This window comes from Moschus berezovskii, chromosome 9 (assembly GCF_049115385.1).
Source record: "Moschus berezovskii isolate FMDL1 chromosome 9, NW_MosBer_1.0, whole genome shotgun sequence".
Classification (NCBI taxonomy): Eukaryota; Metazoa; Chordata; class Mammalia; order Artiodactyla; family Moschidae; genus Moschus; species Moschus berezovskii.
This window is the reverse complement of record NC_142468.1, coordinates 92,403,661-92,423,332: the sequence shown is the minus strand read 5'-3', so window position 1 is coordinate 92,423,332 and position 19,672 is coordinate 92,403,661.

Genomic DNA, 19,672 nt, shown 5'->3' with positions numbered 1-19,672 from the left:
TTGAGAAGAGAGTACTGTCTCCAGATGGTTTTGGTCTCCCCTGGCGTTTGGAGATCAGTACCTTTAGTGGGGGTAGTTAGGTGCTCACTGATGATCTTTATGTCCCCCTCCTTGTCCCAGCCTCCGTGTGAAAGGGTTGGGGCCATGTGACTACTTCTGACCCGTGGACTGTGGCTTCCAGGTCAAGGATGGAGAAAGAAACATCCTTTCTCTATCTCTCCCTTCCCTTGCCCTGGTGATAGGTTTTTTTCCTTAATTGCTTAATTTTAATTTCTCTTGGGATTTCAGTGAGGGTAGTGATAACTTTAATAATAATATTTGTTGTCTTTTATTATGTGATCGCTAAGTATCAGGTATCATAATAGATACTTTATCTGCATTAACCAACTTAATTCTCATGACAACCAGTATTACCTAGACATTGACTCCGTTTTACAGAAGAGTTGGTGAGATGATATGTATTTTGGTTGGTGTACAACAAGGCAAGAAGGCTACCCAACGCACACTGGATCTTTATGATATGGTAGTTTATAGGAGGGGCTTCCTGGTCACTCAGATGGTAAAGAACCTGCATGCAATGTGGGAGATCCAAGTTCGATCCCTGGGTCAGGAAGATCGCCTGGAAAAGGGAATGGCTACCCACTCCAGTATACTTGCCTGGAGAATTCCATAAAAAAATTGCATTAAAATATTTTATGCAATAAAACACAACAGGAAGGGTTTCAGAGAGCTTCTGGGTTGGTGAATGCATGGAGATCTGGAGAGAGCTCCACACCCTTTCCCCATACCTTGCCTGGTGTATCACGTCCCTCTGGCTGTTCCTGAGCTCTAGCCTTTCATTCTGAGTTCTAACTGTTTCATCTAGTAAGTGGGCTTCCCAGGTGGCTCAGTGGTAAAGAATCCTCCTGCCAATGCAGGATATGTAGGTTCAATTTCTGGGTCGGAAAGATTCCCTGAAGAAGGAAATGGCAAACCACTCCTGAGAAATCTCATGGACAGTGGAGCGTGGCAGGTTACAGTCCATGGGGTGGCAAAAGAGCTGAACATGACGTAGTGACTAACCAACAAAATCTAGTAAGTAAAGTGTTACTCAAAGAGGGCATGGCAACCCACCCCAGTATTCTTGACTGGAGAATCCAATGGACAGAGGAGCCTGGTGGGTCACAGTCCATAGGTTTGCAGAGTTGGACATGACTGAAGCAACTGAGCTGTAAAGCAAAGTGTTACCCTGAATTCTGTGAGCTACTCTGGCAAATTAATTGAACCCAAGGAGCAGGGTCACAGAAACCTCTGATTTGTAGCCAGTTGGTCAGTAGTCCAGATGACAACCTGCACTGTGATTGGTACCCGAAGTTGCGAAGGGGGGCAGTTTCCTAGGACTGAGAATTTAACCTGTAGGATTCAACTCTAACTCCAGGCAGATCGCGTCAGAATTGAGTTGACTTATAAAGCATTTACCTGGTGTCAGAATTGCTTGTTGTGGGGGAAAATCTCACACATCAGAACTGGTGTCAGAATTGAAGATGTTGGTCCAAGATCAAGCATAGTCTGGGTAATGGTGGTCCAGGCTCAGAGTTTAGATTTTTGGCAATTTCTGGCCTCTAAAGGGAAAGAGGGGTGATTGTTCTCTGACACCAAGGACTTAGGGTATTTTGTCAGCCAGGGGCTGAGCTTTCCTGTAAGACCCTACTCTGAAACAGCTCAAGGAGGATTCCAGTCCAGCCCAACCCATCCCATCCATTCATGCAACAAATACTGTTTGAAGGTACTCCCCATCCTTGTCCTCGGCAGGAGGGAGGAGACAGCAGGGAGAGCAGAATGCAGACTTTCCACCTGGAAGACCTGAAATAGACCACAGCTGGCCTTGGGCTGGATCCCTGGCCTCTCTGAACCTCATTTTCTAAACAGAGCTAATAATACCCTTCGACTTCCCTATCTCCTAGGATTGTTTTGAGAATCAAGAGACTTTCTTTGACAAAGGGGGTTGGAGGTTGTTATTAAGAAGATAAGGACTTAATTCCTTGAGATACAAAGCAGACAGTCATTAGTGTAGTTAGGTGCAGATAAGGGGTTATGAGAGAAAGGCAAGGCGAGAGAGAGAGAGAGAGAGAGGCAACTCTTTGGGACGATGGAGAGAAGGAAAGGCACTGAAATTAAAGGTGACTATAATCCCAACAGACAAAAATGGCAGAGAGAGTCTAGCCCAGCAGGGAACAGAGAAAGCGAAGATGTAGAGGCTAGAAATACTAGAGCAGTTTGCAGAAACAGTACAAAACGCAATGGATATTTGTAGGGGTCCGTGGGAGATAATATTGTAAGTGTATCTGGGGAGGTGACAGAGTGCCCTGGACACCAGGCAGGGGCATTTGGACTTTATTTGGTGCCCAGTCGTGGGAACTTGTTAGACATGCGCATTTTCAGGCTGCGTGCCAGGCCTTCTGAAGGAGAAACTCTTGGAGGGCTTGGGCAGGAATCTGGGCTTTATCAAGCCCTCCTGGGGATGCTGACACCCCCTCCAGTGGGGGACACACTGATGTAGCAGCACCCAGCCCTGCCAGGTCCCATCCGCCACCATCAGAATTCCTCTGAGATGGGCTTCTTATGACCACTGAAGCCAGCCCTGCCTAAGCATGAAAAAACTGGGAATGTCAACAGTTAGTGTCCCAGGGGAGCAGCAGTCACTCAGTGGTTGACAGGAATTGCTGCTGCGTCCCAGCTCCCTGAACCCTCAGACGTGTGGCTGAGATGGGGTTTCACACTCCATTCCACGAGGTCACGGTCATGGGGGCACTGAGGTAACAGACCCTGCCGGTGTGGGGCACCTCCGCTCCCAGTCTGACTTCTCTACTCCCGCTGCCCGGATGAAGCACTACCGTTGGAGCCCTTGGCTCTGCAGTCAGGGAAGCTGAGATGGTTCACGCATGCGTGTACGGAAATACTCACGTGGTGTCTCTTCTGTTCTCACAGAAGTACAGGCCAGAGTGGGGAGACTGACCTCCTGGGCTGGGCTTGACGCTGCTTTGACTCTTCCTCTGAACATCAAAAACATCAAAGCAGCTTCTGCATCCAGTAGCCTGCATTTTCCATAGCTGTAAATTGGGGCAGTTTACCTGTTGTCTTTGTACTTTGGTTTCCTCACCTGTAAAATGGGCATAAAAATATCGGGCTGGCCAAAAAGTTCATTTGGTGGTCCAGTGGTTAAGAAACTGCCTGCCAATGCGGGGCATGCGGGTTCGATCCCTGCTCAGGGAAGATCCTCCCTGCTGAGGAGCAGCTAAGCCCATGCACCACAACTACTGAAGCACACAGGCCCTAGAGCCCACGCTCCGCAAAAAGAGAAGACGCTGCGAGGGGAAGCCTGTGCGCTGTAACTGGGGAGCAGCCCCCGCTCTCTGTAACTAGAGAAATCTCACGTGCAGCAACAAAGACCCAGCACAGCCAGAAAGAAAAAAATAAAATTTGGGTTCTTCTGGGAGTAGGATGTTACAGAAAAGCTCAAAGGAACTTTTGGCCAACCTGATATTCCTGTTAAGATCTTAGACTGGTACTGCTACTGGTGTTGCTGTGGCTGTTCTTGTTCTTACCGATTATATTGCTAAGTTTGGAAAACTGACTCTATCACTTTTTACTGTCTATTCATCCCCTAGCTAGTGGCAGAACCAGGTTCAATTCCAGAACTGGCTAACATGAGACCCCTGGGGCTGAACCCCTCATGCTATGTAAGGGTAACAGAATCAAACAGCAAAATGATGGAAGAGTTTTTAACCTCAAAACTTCCTTTCAAATTCTCCATGTTGACATGGTTCCAAGAGGGAGCACGTTGAGGAATGCCGTTCTGGCATTCCTCTGCTGTAAGACCAGAGAAACCATGTCATAGAATTGAAATCAGATCAAGGAATGTGGGTTCTGGGGCTAGTTCTGTAGCTACTGAGCTCTCTGATCTTGGGCAGGCCATTTCCTCCCCAGGGTCTTAGTTCTCCATCTATGAAGTGGGTACACACAAATCCCTGCCTCGCCTACAGGGTTGTGGGGAGACTCAGGCTAGTCTGGCTGGTGCTTGGAGCTAGTGGGGAGAGACAGGTTTGAGAAAGCCCCCTTCCCTGTCCATGCACAGGTAAGAGGGCATCAGAGGAGAGGCGTGGAGAAGGGAAAGCAATGTTTATTGAGCACTGGGTCTGCGTTGAGTCCTGGGTGAACGGCTTTACCCTCATGTGATTTTCCCAACAGCCTTGTGAGGGTGAGGATGTTATTTCTATTTACAGTAGAGGAAAGAGAGGCCTATGGAAGAAAGACCAGTTGCCAGTTTTGGCAGAGCTAAGATTTAGGCTCCAGTCATCTCCAAAGTGTGGCCCTTTCTGCCGGGCCACACTGCTTACTTGGGGTGGGTGAAGCCTCACTGAGAGGCAGCTGGGACTTGGGGAAATGACAGCACTGCAAAATGAAGTGAGAATACCGTAATATAAATATTAGGTGTGACGATAACCTAAAGGAGGAAGTACTGTAAGGCCTCACAGAGGAGCAGATATTTGCTCTGGGTTTTGAAAAATACGTAGTTTTTCAGATTTAAAGAAAAAAAAATATTCTTCAGAACAAAAGGAGTTGCATATAAATGGCAGGCAGATATCAAACAGCCTGGCCACCTGAGGGACTGTGAATGGGTCTCAGTTATGAGAAATAGGACCACAAATTATATCCTATAATTTAAAGAGATAAAATTGTATCTCCTTAGAAATTTGGGCTTCCCACCTGCCAATGCAGGAAACACAGGCTTGATCCCTGGGTTGGAAAGATCCCCTGCAGAGGGAAATGGCAACCTACTCTAGTATACTTGCCTGGGAGATCCCACGGACACAGGAGCCTAGAGGGCTACAGTCCATGGAGTCACAAAGAGTTGGATATGACTGAGCAACTGAACAACTTTAGCAATTTACCAACTGTGTGACTCTGAGCAAGTGATTTAACCTTTCTGAGTCTCAGTTTCCTATTCTGTTAAATGAAGATATGGTGGTTCAGTTGCTAAATCGTGTCCGACTGGTCCAGGCTCCTCTGTCCATGGGGATTCTCCAGGCAAGAATACTGCCCTCCTTCAGGGGATCTTCTCAACCCAGGGATCAATCCCACATCTCTCATGTCTCCTGCATTGGCAGGCAGGTTCTTTATCACTAGTGCCACCTGGGAAGTGCCTCCCCACCAACCCCTGCATGTCACATGGCACAGAAAAAAAAAAAAAGGATAAAGACAATGATTCCTGAAACATTCCCATTGTTTACTGTCAGTGAAACTTCACAGATACAGTAAGACAGGAAAAGATACGAGGTGGAGCTATTGGAAAGGAGCAGATGCAATTACTAGATGGCACAATTTCCTACCTAAAATACTTCTCAAAGAAAAATAAACTAGAATCCTGTTAGGGACTTCTCTGGTGGTGCGCTGGATGAGAATCTGCCTGCTGAGGGAGGGGACACCGATTCAGTCCCTGCTTCAGGAAGCTCCCACAGGCAGCAGAGCAACTAAGCCCATGAGCCACAAGTACTGAGTCCACACACCGAGTCCACAGTCTACTGCTGAAGCCTGCCTGCCTAGAGCCCGTGCTCTGCAGCAAGAGAAGCCGTCGCAGTGAGAAGCCAGAACACTGCAGCGAAGAGTAGCTACAGCTCACTGCAACTAGATAAAGCCCAAGAGTAGCAGCAAAGACCCAGAGCCACCAAAAACAAATAAACAAATGTAAAATCTATTAGAACTAGTAATAAACAACTAAATGCAAAATAAATATATCTATTAAATCACATCTTACGTGTACCAACAAAACTAGCAGGACTATTTATTACATCTGGAAAACAAGATCCCATTCAGAACAGCTGAAAATACTGTAAATGTGAACTGAAAGTGAAAGTTGCTCATTGCAATCCCATGAACCATACAGTCCATGGAATTCTCCAGACCAAACACTGGAGTGGGCAGCCGTTCCCTTCCCCTGGGGATCTTCCCAACCCAGGGATTGAACCTAGGTCCCCAGCACTGCAGGCAGATTCTTTACCAGCTGAGCCACCAGGGAAGCCATAAATGTGTGGGGCAACTTGAAGAAATAGAGAAAACATTTCAGAGATATAAAACTTTGACTAAATACTCTCATACAGCATGTTCCCAGAATAGAAGACAACTACTGTAATGATGCTCATTCTTCCCCCAAATGTGTGTGTATGTCTAATGCAATTAAAAAAGAAGACAACTGTGGAGCCTAGGCCTTAATCAAGTTATTCTAAATTTCTAACTATTTTCAGTTTCATCTGAGAAAATGAAAAGGTAAGCCTAGTGAAGAAGATTTTGAGAATTAAGTATAATGAAGGGAAACTTTCCCTATAAAAATTGTGAAAGTAAAAGTGAAGTCACTCAGTTGTGTCCAACTCTTTGCGACCCCGTGGACTGTAGCCCACCAGGCTCCTCCATCCATGGAATTCTCCAGGCAACAGTACTGGAGTGGGTTGCCATTTCCTTCTCCAGGGGATCTTCCCAACCCAGGGATCAAACCCAGGTCTCCCTCATTGGAGGTAGACGCTTTAACCTCTGAGCCACAATGCAGGAGACAGGAGACATAAAAATTGTAATGTAATTCAAATTTATAGTCACTATAAAATGGTATGGTCATCATCTCGGAATAGCACTAGATAGGCCAGTGGAAGAAAAAAAATATCTTTAAAAGCAGACCTCAGGATATAAACATGCTAGGTACATAAGTAGTCAGTAGATGATCCGGTGATAAGTCCTATCAATAGAGAAAGGAAAAATTACTCATTGGTGCTGGGCAATGGATTAACTACTTATAAAATTAAATAAATTCAGATCTTCACTTGTAGAGGCTTCAAGAGTGAAACATAAAAAGGAGAGCCACAAAGTTGTAAAGAGGAAATGTGACAATGAAGCACTAGGTGAAAAAATATATTTGTTGTTTAGCAGGATTCAAACATTCTAACATTTAGTGCAAAACAAATACTCTAAGGATTGTGGGTTATTATATTTATCATTGTGCCTGTCTTTCAGATTTTTAACTATAAGCACATAATCTCTTTATGATTTTTTTTAAAGCATGTAGGATTACACCCTGGCCTGAAATCAAGTGATAAGAGATAAGGCCCTTGGACAAGCCCAGAGTCCTCTATGGTTTGTGTGATTATTTTCACTACAACTGTCCTGGTGACACAAGAGTCTAGGAGACAGCCTTCTGAGCCGTCACTCACACGCGATCAATTCTGGCTTCAAGGTGGGGCTGTAGCACATGGATCGGAAACCATGTTTGCTGCTCGGAGGACAGCTGGCTTGGCTTGACTGTTCCTCGCTGTCTTCCTTCTGGCCCTGCTCCATGCTTTTTGCTCTTCTCTGTAGAGACAACATTGCTGCTGCCACTACTGTCTTTTCAGAAAGAAAGACCGAAGCCATATGCACACTTCCTTGCCTTCAACAAACAGACAACATCAGCCGGACTCCCATTTTCTTCATAAGACAGTGGAAGCTGGATGGAAAACGACTTTCATGTCCGTCCCCTCCTGCCATCCAGTTGAGACCCTGCCTTGCCCTGGGATCCGTTCATACCCTGCCTTCCCCGTTCACCTGGTTGCCACTTCTATAATTTTCCAAACTTGGAAGGAAGAGCAGATACACCAAGACTGTAACTCTGGTTCTGCTATCAGTTGGGTAGATAACTAGAGGCAAGTCACTTCCATTCTCACACCCTAGACTTCTCACCTGGAAGCCATCTGTGAGGTTCTCTCCAGTACCAACGTGAAGATGGGTAAATTCTCGGGGAGGGCAGAGATTCTGGGTCTCTGTGGTAGCTGAACAAGGAATCCACAAAGGTACACATCCAAGGACATCCATTCACAGCAATGTCTGTAGTATGGGATGTGTAGGTCACCTTAACCTTTGAGAAAAGCTAAGGAGAATGTGATCTGTGATCGGTGTACATTTTAGAAGACTCTGTAGCAATCGGAAGCAAGCACTAGATGTACTTAGAAAAAGAAATACCATTTTATGAAAAGTAAGAAGCAAAAAGAAATAAGTACCCCTGTATGTAAATGCATCTGAGCAGTGTCCTTGTGGAGAGAGGAGACAGGCTTTCATCAAGCATAGGATGTGAAAGTGGAGAGCCCCCAGACTGCCTCAATGTAAAATCTGGCCCCACAAAAACATTCCTTTGGGTCTAAGAAGCATGTTTGTTTGTTTGCAAGACACAGTCTGATCAGAAGCTGTCCTGGGCTCCACAAGAGGATCTCAGATGACAATATGAGGCTGGACAGAAATCTTTTGAACTACTCTGTGGATCTCACACGGGGTTCTTATCTGGCTGGGCAACTCTATTTCAGGGCAGGCTTTATTCCGGCTCCCTTTGGAACCATTTGCAAATATACTTCTGGTCCTTCTAGCTACACCTGCCTCCTGCAGGGTCCCTGCTACTTACACAGTCTACCTCTCTCCATCCCAGACAGCCATCCCTGGAAACCGGTTCCCGAAGGAGTGAATCCATCTTGGGCCACTTTCAGCTGATTCCTTCAAGGCCCTCAACTGCTAGGAAATTTCAGAAGACAGAAGGGAGGGTATAGAGAGGGGGTGGCAGTGGGGTGACATAAGCAAATGCGGCTGACCCCTCCATGAGCACAAGGGCAGCCCCAGAACAACAACAGCAGCCCTGCTGGCCCAGTGTGGCTTCTAGGACCACAGAGCTGCGGTCATGTGCTTCCAATGTTAATGGGCTTAAAAGTGCCCAACTTGCTCAGAAGTTAATGTTCCTTTAAAAGAAGCTTGGACAAGAACAGCAAAAGTGCTTCAAGAATTCTCTCTTCTTATTCACAGTGGGAGAAAGAAAGGAAAAGGTTCTTCAAAAAGCGGAGCCAGAGAGAGGAAAGGAAACAGAAGTCATCTGCATATTCCCAGAAGCAGAATTACTAGGTCAAGAGGCAGAAGCACTTGGAAAGTATATCCTACGTGTTGTGCAATTGCCTCCTAAAAATAAGAAATAGTGACGCTACCCACCATGGTTGAATGCATCATTCTCACCACGGTCTTTCCAGCATTTGGTTGTATTATTTTAAAATTGTTTTAGCTAGTTTGGTAGACAGGAGGTCAGTTCCTCTTTCTCCAACTTGATTCCATTCAGCCAGCTTTCTTTTATTTTAAATTTGTATTTATTTAATTCATTAATTTATTTGTGGCTGTGCTGCGTCCTCATTGCTATGTATGGGCTTTCTCTAGTTGCAGCAAGCAGGGTCTATTCTGTAGTAGGAGTGCCCCAGCTTCTCTGTTGCAGAGCACAAGCCCTAGGGTTCATGGGTTTCAGTTGTTTCAGCTCACGGGCTTAGTTGCCCCATGGCATGTGGAATCTTCCCGAAGCAGGGATGGAATCTGTGTCCCCTCCATTGACAGGTGTATTCTTATCCACTGGATAACCAGGGAAGTTCCTCAGCGAGCTTTCAAAGCATATCCACTAAGTCTCATGTGCTTGGTTTGTCCCAGGAAGTACTGAGCTGGCTAATTAAGGCAAGGTCCTTGTTCTAAACTAGTGTACACTCTAGCTGAGGAGATGGAGGGAAAGAATGTGCCTGGAGAGGTGATGATGCAAAATGTCAGGATGGAAACAGGTAAGGCCGGGAGGGCAGAGGCCAGCAGTGACTCAGGCTGGACTCTGCCCATGTGCTGTCCTGCCCAGCTCTGGCTTGCCTGTGTGTGTGTTAGTTCTCAGTCATGTCAGACTCTTTGTGACCCCACGGACTATAACCCATCAGGCTCCTCTGTCCATGGAATTCTCCAGGCAAACATACTGGAATGGATTGCCATTCCCTTCTCCAGGGGATCGTCCCAACCCAGGGATTGAACCCCAGGACTCCTACATTGCAGGCAGATTCTTTACCACTGAGCCACCAGGAAAGCCCCCAGTTTGCCTGAGAGTCTCCCAAATCCACATGAAAGGAGTTAGCTTCCCAGGCTCCAGCTCACCAAGGTGCCACCTAACAGCCTCCTCTGGGAGAGAAACTGGACCCTCCCTGAACTCCTCCTAATTCTAGAGAACCCACCACAGCTGAGAGAAGGGGTACAGAGCACACGGGGCTGGAAGTCACAATACTGCTCATCTAAACTTAGCTCTGCCACTAACTTGCCAGATGGCCTTGGCAAGCCCTTCCCTTCCTCTGAGCATCAGTTTCAGACAGAGTGGGGAGGTGGGATACTTGCAAGATGTGTCTCATACTTTATTCCTTCCCTTTAGGGAAGAAAGCCTTGTCCTCAAACCCAGCAGCCCAGTAAGCTCCAATCCAGTCAATCCCAGAGCCAAAGTATCAGACTATCCACGTCTCCATCATAAACCCAGGAGACGGTTTCTAAGAAGAAAGATGTCAAAGAGGGTGAGTCTAAGAAACCTGGCCTGCGGAGAGCAGGCGGCAGATGAAAGGGCCTGATAATGGTTGATCACTGACTGTGCACTAGTTCCCTGGAGGAAGATTCTAGCAAGGGCTATCTTTAATCCCACCACCACCCTTTGAGACGGCCATTCTGATCCACATCTTGAAGATAAGAAAACAGGCTCAGAGATTAAATCACTTGTACTGGACCCTCCAGGCAGCTGAGATGCAAACTCAGTTCACCTGACCCCAAAGGTCATTCTCTTTTCGGAGCAAACTGACCAGGTCAGACACTGACCCAGCTGAATCTGGCCCAGGGGTACATGTCATTTGGCCTGAGTGAGGCTTTAAAAAATGGAAATATTTACAGAAATCCAGCTCTGGACTGGAAAATGGGGAAATCTGGCCTCATGGAGCCCTCATTCCACTTGGCAGTGATTAGCTGGAGCTACGTGGAAGCCCAGACCTTGGGAAAAGCCTCTCTAGGGAGCCAGGTTCCTCTCTGACTTGGCAACTGGCCCACCTGGCTCTGGCACACCTGCTGGGCCCCTCTGGGCTCTGCTGCCTCTATGACCCCTGGCCTGGATGAGTATTCCTGACCCCGCATCCAGCCACCCGGAAAACCAGAGAATAAAAACAGGAGATGCCGCCAGCTCAGGCTCCCTGCATTTTTTGCCTCCTCTTCCTCACTCCCCGTCCTCCCGCCTCTCTTCCTTCTCCTCCCCCTCTCCCCTTCCCCTCCATCTCTTTCTCTCCTTCTCCCTAGTCTTTCCCCTTCTGTCTCACAGCTGGACTCACAAAGGCACTTTCTGCACCCATACACACGACCTTCCTCCATCCCCTTTCCAGTTCATGTTCTAGTCTCCCCAGGGAGACCACAGGCCCTATGGAGACAGGGCTGTTCCTCACTTCTTTGATACACAAGACCAGCACAGCACCTCTGAGCAGGAGCAATGTTATAAGCTCCCATTGCCTCTGATGTCCTGGCAGGTGCCCAGCTGGCTGGGGAGGAGAGACCCCTGCTTCTACCCAGCTGCCCTGAATCACCACCCACCTCACCACAGCAGTGCTCCTGGGGGACCCGCTGTCTCCTCATTTACACCAAGAAGGCCTGGGACTTACTAACCAGGAGATCTCACAGGAAACTGTGGCCTGGACCCCATGTCAACATGCTTGGGGAGCTAGGCTGTGTAAGGGGGGAGATGCAGCAAGGTCAGGCCCCGCTAGGAGCCTCTAATCCTTGGCAGATGATTATCTGAGACCCCGGGGTCTAACTTCAGGAAAGTCAACTAGCGAGGCCACGTTCCTCCATGTCAGGCTGGAGAGCTCAGAGCCTCAGGAAGGATGGGCCTGGAATTTAGCCGAGAGCATTGCCATTCACTCCCTGGAGGGCCTTGAGTGGGTCTCCTGCTGCATTTCTCCGTCTGTAAAATGGGGCTCAGAAAGCTAGTGTGCATGATGGTAAAGCTCTGTTTCAGTGTAACCCTCTGACTGGAGCCCACTCCCAGACTTGGGGGGCGGGGTGCAGAGAGGGAGATTTGGGCTCTTCTGCGGTGAAAGAAGGGCTGAGAAGGAGTTCTCAGGCCTGGGTCTGCATTAGGATCACCTGTGGAGCCCTTTAGAGGCATAAAGTCCCTGATCGTTTCCTTGGAGAGGCTGCTTCAAGGGGCAGCCTTGAAACAGTGCATTGGGATGGAAGGCATAATTTTTCCCATTAAAATTTATGGAATGGGTTTTTCATTTAACGGCTTTTCATTTAGCAGCAGAGTTTTCAGGAACAAATTCTAGTCATTAAGTGAAGGACCGGGTGTGTGATTCTGTTCTGGGGGGCAAAGGAGCAAATGAACCAGTCTAGATCATAGTAATCACTGTCCTTAAGTGGCTTAAGTGGCAGGAGCCTTACGTATATTTTGTCATTACAACTTTCCAATAGCTACAGTCCCCAGTGTAGTGGTGGGGTGGGTATATCCGTACTATATGCACAGAGAAAGTCTATAACCCACAAGATTACCTGGTTAGCCAGGGGCAGAGCTAGGATTTGGAATAAGATTCTCATTCTGGCTCCCAAACCCATCATCATTCTTCATCCTCTCTGATGCCTTCCTGAGGAGGGCCCTTCCTGCACCCCCCGCCACCGGACCACCCACTAACAAGGGCCCATGTGGCATACTGTCCATGGGCTGTGTATTCATTTGACTCTATTGGAGGGAACGACAACGGGAGACAAAACAGAAAAAAGTACAGATGAACCCATTTGCAAAGCAGAGACAGAGACACGGACGGAGAGAAAGAAATGTATGCACACCAAGAGGGGAAGCGGGGCGGTGGGACAAATTGGGAGATTGGATTGACATATAGGCACAAACGCGCACTGCTGTGTACAGAGCCTGCTGGAGAGCACAGGTAGTTCTACTCAGGGCTCTGTGGTGACCTACATGGGAGGGTAACCTCAAAAAGAGGGGATATGTCTTTCTGTGTATATACATAGAACTGATTCACTTTGCTGTAGACTAGAAACTAACACACCATTTTAAAGCAACTATACTCCAAAAAATTAAAAAAGCACAATTATTGTTAAGTTCAGGCAAAGAGATGGCCCAAACCTAAAGAGCAGCCGTGAGGAGCTGAATGAGCCACTTGTGGACAGCACTGCAGTGTGAAGTCACCTAACTCCCCAGACCTCAGTTTCTTCAGCTGTGAAATGGGGATGGTCGTGGCCATCACACTTGGTTAGTGCATTTTGTGCCATAACATATGAGTAAGTTCTGGGTGAACCAGAAGCAAACAATTGTGCAGAGAGCCTGATTTTTCAGGATGATTCCAGAACACCCAAAGATGATCAAATTACAAGTTTGCCTTTATATTTCCAATCTCTGCCCTGACTGATATTCATCTTGCTACTTGACAGTAATTAAATCTATTGTCAATGACATGAACATGTTTGGTTCAGTAAGAAAACGAAAGTGATTGTTCCAGACAGTGCTGGGTTTTCCCTGTTGGTGCCACTGATTTATGGGCATGCCTTTAGTCATCACAATCAAAAAGAGCAACTTCCTGGAAAAGGTGCAGCGTTTATTCAGGTATCTGGTGCTGATTTTAAAGGTCAGCTGGGTGTGTGGTATTAACTGCTCTTCAGGGTATTTTCTTTCTTCAGACATGTCTCCATATTGTTCAAGATGAGGGAGCCCTAGCATTCAAGAGGAGTAATACATTCACTATTTATAAAACAGCCTTAGAACAATCCAGTACGTCAACCTGTTTTACACAAACAATGAAAGTATTCTAAAAAAAAACCTGATGGCAAGGTTACATAGTATTAAGTAAAAAATTTATTTTACATAAAAATTAAAAAATCATTAGGTATGTGCAAATTTTTTAAGATTTATTATTTATTTTTGGCCGTGCTGGGCCTTCGTTGCTGCTCAAGAGCTTTCTGTAGTTGCAGAGCGTGGGTCTACTCTCTAGCTGTGATACAAGGGCTTCTCGTTGCAGTGGCTCCTCTTGTTGCGGAGCATGGGCTGTAGGGTGTGCAGCTTTAGTAGTCGTGGTGCCCAGGCTTAAGTGCTCCAAGGCATGTGGGATCTTTCTAGATCAGGGACCGAATTCATGTCCCTTGCACTTGCAGGTGGATTCTTAACCACGAGACCACTGGGAAACCCTGCATACACAAATTTTTAAGGTGTTCCTTATGAACTCATCTCAAAGACTAGATTCTGGGTTTTAAGGAAATGAAATCAGTTCATCAGTCAACACAAAACAAAGGCTACTCTCTAAGGACCTGCACTGTGGGACAATTGTTTCAGAAATGCTTGTGTCCCATTCAGTCTCCTAAGCTGGCTAAGAACTCCTCCTGCGATCTCACACCCTGGGCAGTCGCTTAGCAAGCCTTCCTGTCCCTGGCTAGAGCAACTGCAAACATTGGTTCCACCATGTGCAACTGACCACATTCTAGATAAGCCGAGCAGACAAGTACTATCTCATGGTTCTACTTCTAAGGTTTAGAAAAATAAATTAATTATATAGGCACTCCTATACAAGCCTTTTTCCAACAGTCCAACCAAAAATATGTAGTCCATTATATTCTGGGAAAAGAAGTGGCTTGGAAGAAAATGGTCAGTGCAGAGTCCATAAAATGTCCACCTTCTGATCTGTATGCTGGGCATTGGTTTGTCACTTTGGCAGGGTGGCCTTCCTCGGGAAGGGCACACTGACTATTGAGTCAGCCTCTCTGTGCTCAAAGGTTGGCTCTGTTTCTCATTTAGCTGTGTGATGTTGGGCCAGTTGGTTAAACTCTCTGTGCCTCATTTACTTAATTTATAAAGTAAGGAAAACAAGCTGATCATTTTATCAGGACTCCAGTTTTACAGGCACTGATAGATCTAGGGTAGGGATTGGCACACTTTTTCTGTGAAAGGCTAGATACTAAATTTTTTCAATATCGGGTGCTATACCTACAATCTCTGTTGTGCTCTTGATTCTGCTCTTGTAGCACAAAAACCGCCATGGCCAACATGTACACAAACAAGGGTGACTGTGTTCTAATAAAACTTTACGAAAATACGCAGTCATTGGCCTGGGAGCTCTAGATTGCCAACTCCTGGTCTAGAGAATGTCAGAGCCAGAGCACGGGAAGTGGTAGTGAGAACAGACAGAACCAGGCCAACAGAGGCGGGATAATGGAAAAGGTTCTATGCCCAGGGCAAGATGATGGAGGAGGCAAAAAGAACCAGTGGGCTCCCCCTCCACAGTGCTGGTGACTGAGCTCCAGTCATCGCTCAGCCTAGAATGCCTCCCCTTTCTTCCAGCCTGGCTTCCACATTTCAACACCTAGCGTCTCTGCCATTCCATCCACACCCTTGACAAGCATAGGGCTCAGGTGAGGGTGCCCAGCTTCCCTAATGGCTCAGACAGTAAAGAATCCACCTGCAATGAAGGAGACCTGGATTTGATCCCTGGGCCAGGAAGATCCCTTGGAGGAAGAAATGGAAACCCACTCCAGGATCCTTGCCTGGAGAATTCCATGGACAGAGGAGCCTGGCAGGCTACAGTCCGTGGGGTCACAAAGAGTCAGACACGACTGAGTGACTAACACTTTCACTTTCACAAAGGGAAACACACTCACTTTCAGGGTGCCTGGATGGGAAGCATGTGGTAGACGCACAATCCTAGAGCCGACAGGTGGCTCGGTTCTAGGTCCACCTCTGCTGAGAACTTGATGTGTGACCCTATGTCTGGGGATGAAGAGGTAGCTGTAGCCCCAGGGCCTCCCCTGTAAGCCAGAGTTTGCCGCGTGGAGTATCATAAGATGAAGCTGGGGACAGATCTGTGCCAAATCTGTGCTGTTCTCAGCCTGCCCTCCCCCCCCCACCCCCACCCCCCGCCCGCCTCCACACCCTCTTCCTAAGAGCTAAGGCGTTCAGCCCAGTTCACCCTTCCCCTGGCTGCATCTGTGGCTTCTTATGCTTTGTATTCTGCCATAGCCAAAGGGCCTTCAAGATTGCCTAGTTAATCCTCTCATTTTTCAAAAGAGGAAACTGTGGCCCAGAGACAGGAAGAGACTTCCTTCAGGTCACAAGTAGTTATCCTGCCTGACAGCCTATGCCCTGACCCTGCCTCTGAGGAAGCCCCACCCTCAATCTTTATAGAATGCAAGTACTGGCCCAAACAATAGAATACAGTTCTTCGTGAGAATTATAAAAAAAGTATCCTTTCCTCGAGCCAAACAGAGCCCCACACCAGCACCCAGGGCACGGCAAGCCTCTTCTAGAAATGCAGTCCCCATTTAGCCTCACAGCAGGGTGATTTGTGCAGTAGACAACCTGCACAAGTTTGCATGGAGGTCCTGGGCCCATGCCTAGTATCAGGGATTGGTGTTACCCTTGGCAAACCACAAACCTCAGACCCATGTGGAGATATCAGGGACTACTCAGCTCTCCCAGGTCATCATCACCAGGGAGGAGTGTATGCCCACTGTCATACTAGAAATCTGGTTTTGAGAATCTGTAGTTTGTAAATGTTGACAAGGGATTTTTTTTTTTTTAATACAATGCAGGCTTATTCTGTGCAGGCTACATGGACATGTGTGTGGGCCAACAGATTTTGCCGTTTGACTACTCCAAACCTCTCAGGAAGCAGCTGTGAGATGACAGAGAAGTGACTGGTCCAAGGTGACACCTCGAGCCAGTGACAGGCTATCTTCTAGCCCTCCCCAATGTTTGTGACCCACATCATCCCTGAATTTCACAAGTCAGCCTGAATTGCACACACACCTCCCAGCCTGGCCCCGTCCCTGGCTGATATTTTCACCAAATGTCACAGCAGTTTGCAGGAAGGCCCAGGGTCTGGCGTGAGCCAGTAAATTATGATCGCTTGCCAGAGAACTGTAAACAGGATCCTGATTAATGAATTCCTTAATGGTTGGGCCCTGTGTGCAGACATTGTCTGAGCGTCACCCCGGCAGATACACGAGAAGGAGTTGGCCCAGCAGTGGGAAGATTTGTGTCATGTCTTTGCCTCAGAAAGGGAGTTCCAAACCTGCTGGCCCTCAGCGCCTAAATAACCGACGACCCCCTCCACCGCTCCTAACTGTATGCCTGCCCCGTCTGAGTCCACGCCAGCTGACGTGTGCAGAAGATCAGAGAAAGAGATGATGGATCCTCGGGTGAAAATAGAATTGGCTGGCCTCCGAGGTGATCTCAAGAAACTTGAAAATGCCCTTATCTGAATCCAAACAAAGAGCTGAGAAGCCTTCTGCCTGACGCAGCCTGCCTTGCATCTGGCGGGACCCCTGAGGGCTGAGCAGGAAGCCCTGGATCACATCCTCTCTGGGTTGGAGATTGAAAACTCAGGCAGAAGGAGCCAGACGCAAACCTGTCCAGACTTCCCAAGGATGTGGGAAGAAGGGAAACACGGGAGAGTCACTAATGAGGGAGTGGTCCTGCTGTGTGACCTCGGGTTAGTTTCTTGACCGCTCTGGACCTTGTGTCCGCCTCTGTGAAATGAAAGAGAACATGAGCACATGATTCACTTTGTTCTCAGGGTCAGGGAAGACGAAACCAAACCTAAGGCCAGAGAGGGGTTACAAGTAATTGACACAGGCAGCTACTCCCCATCCCTCGCCTGGGGCCATCGTCACTGGTGATCCTGGCTTTCCTTGCCACTGAGCAGGGACCAGCCTTAACAGGCTTTCTTGGTGCAGGACTCAAGGCAGCCGCTGCCAATCAACCCTATCCAGAAAGTATGAGAAAAGCAATTTGCCGTCCTTGGACTGGAATCTGTGTCTTCTCTGCTTTAGTCTAAGAGCTGCAGCTTGTGTGATGGAAAAAGCACTGGACTGGGAGTCAGGAGACGCAGATGACTGTCACAGCTCTGTCATCAGTTCCCTTGGGCAGGACACCAGGACTCCCAGAGTTTCCTCAAAGTCCTTTCCTGCTCCAAGTTCAAGGATCGGTAAGCGCACAGTCTTTTGTGTCAGGCACTGTGCAAACCTTTCAGGGCATTTTCTCACATAGTTATCATAATACTTGACAAGAAGGGATTACCACGGTCCCATTTTGTGGGAAAGGAAATGAAGATTCAACAGATGTAAAAAAAAAAAAAAAAAAACCCATCTTTATAACTACTAAGTGTCCGAATGGTTGAACCCAGGTATGGTCTAAATGTCCATAAAGTCTTTGAGGCTCTTCTCATCAAGAGATGGGGTCTTGGGACTTCCCTGGTGGTCCAGTGGTTAAGAATCCACCTGCCAATGCTGGGGAGATGGGTTTGATCCTGATCCAGGAAGATCCCACATGCTGCAGGGCAACTAAGCCCAAGCACCACAGCTGCAGAACCCACGCTTTAGAGCTGGAGAGCCACAAGAACTGAGCCCCTACACCAGTGCCTGGAGCCTGTTCTCCACAGCAAGAGAAGTCACCGTAATAAGAACCCCACTCACGAAAACCAAGAATAGCCCCTGCTCACTGCAACTGTAGAAAGCCTGCGTGTGTCAGCGAAGACCCAGCACAGTCACAAATAAATAAGTAAGAGGTGGGATCTTGAATCTGGGCTCGTTGGACCATAGAATGTGGCAGAAGGCAACTGATAAGTTTTCAGGAATTTTGCTGATTATGTTATTAAATATATCCATTATTAAAATTAAATTTATTTATAAATGTATAGGCAAAGAAATTAATTAAAATAAAGGTAATAAGTACTCAAAAAAAAAAAAAAAGAAAGAATGTGGCAGAAGAGATACTATGCAAGTTCTGTAGCCTGGGCTTCAGAAGACCTTATGGCTTCTACTCTTGCCCTTTGGAATACTGCTCAGAGACTGCTAAATTATTCTCAGTTCAGTTCAGTTCAGTTCAGTCGCTCAGTCGTGTCCGACTCTTTGTGACCCCATGAATCACAGCACGCCAGGCCTCCCTGTCCATCACCAACTCCCGGAGTTCACTCAAACTCATGGCCATCGAGTCCTACTGGAGGGTAAAGGACATGTGGAAGAGAACCAAGGCATTCCAGCAAACAGCCTGCATCAGACACGTGAAGAAGGCTGTGGTAAACCTTCTGGAACTGCAGATCCTCCAGCTGATGATCCAGCAAAATGAAACTGAGTGTGTAAGCCCAGAAGAACTGGGAGAAAAAAAGCCACTTCATTTTTAGAGGTGCTTGTTATGCAGCGAAAGCTGACTGATACACAATCTTACTCCAGAGTCACACTGAGTATTCTTGGTGTACCTCACAAGAGGCAATCCAGAGTAGTGGATAAGAGTGTAGTGGATAAATCGTAGCTTTACCCTTTCCTAGCTGTGTGACCTCAGACAAGTCACTTCAGCTCTTTGTGCCTCAGTTTCTCCCTCTGTGAAATGGGGGTGATAGTAACAACGTAATTACCTTGCTGGAGTCTATGACACTTGAGTTACTAGAAATACATGTAAAGTGCCTAGAGTAGTGTCTGGCACAGAGTGTTTGCTTGTGTTCTCCCTAAAGAAAGGAAAGTCCCAGGCTCATGGTCACTCACCCAGTCAGGGCTCCTGGGGACTGTGGCAGAAATCTGCCCATCTTCTGCCTCTCACATCCTCAGTCACTCAGAGAGAAGAGCTGAACCAGAAGCCCCAGAAAGAACATCCAGGGGGAGGACCCCTCAAGAATTGTATAATGTGTAAGCTTACACGGTGGCCCTGGAAATAGATGCCATTGGATCTACTTCTACCAGATGAAGAAGCCAAGACCCAGAGAAAGAACTCGCCCTCATCCAGTCTCCTAATTCCTGGTCCAGGCTTCTCCCTCCAGCCGCCTGGTCTCTC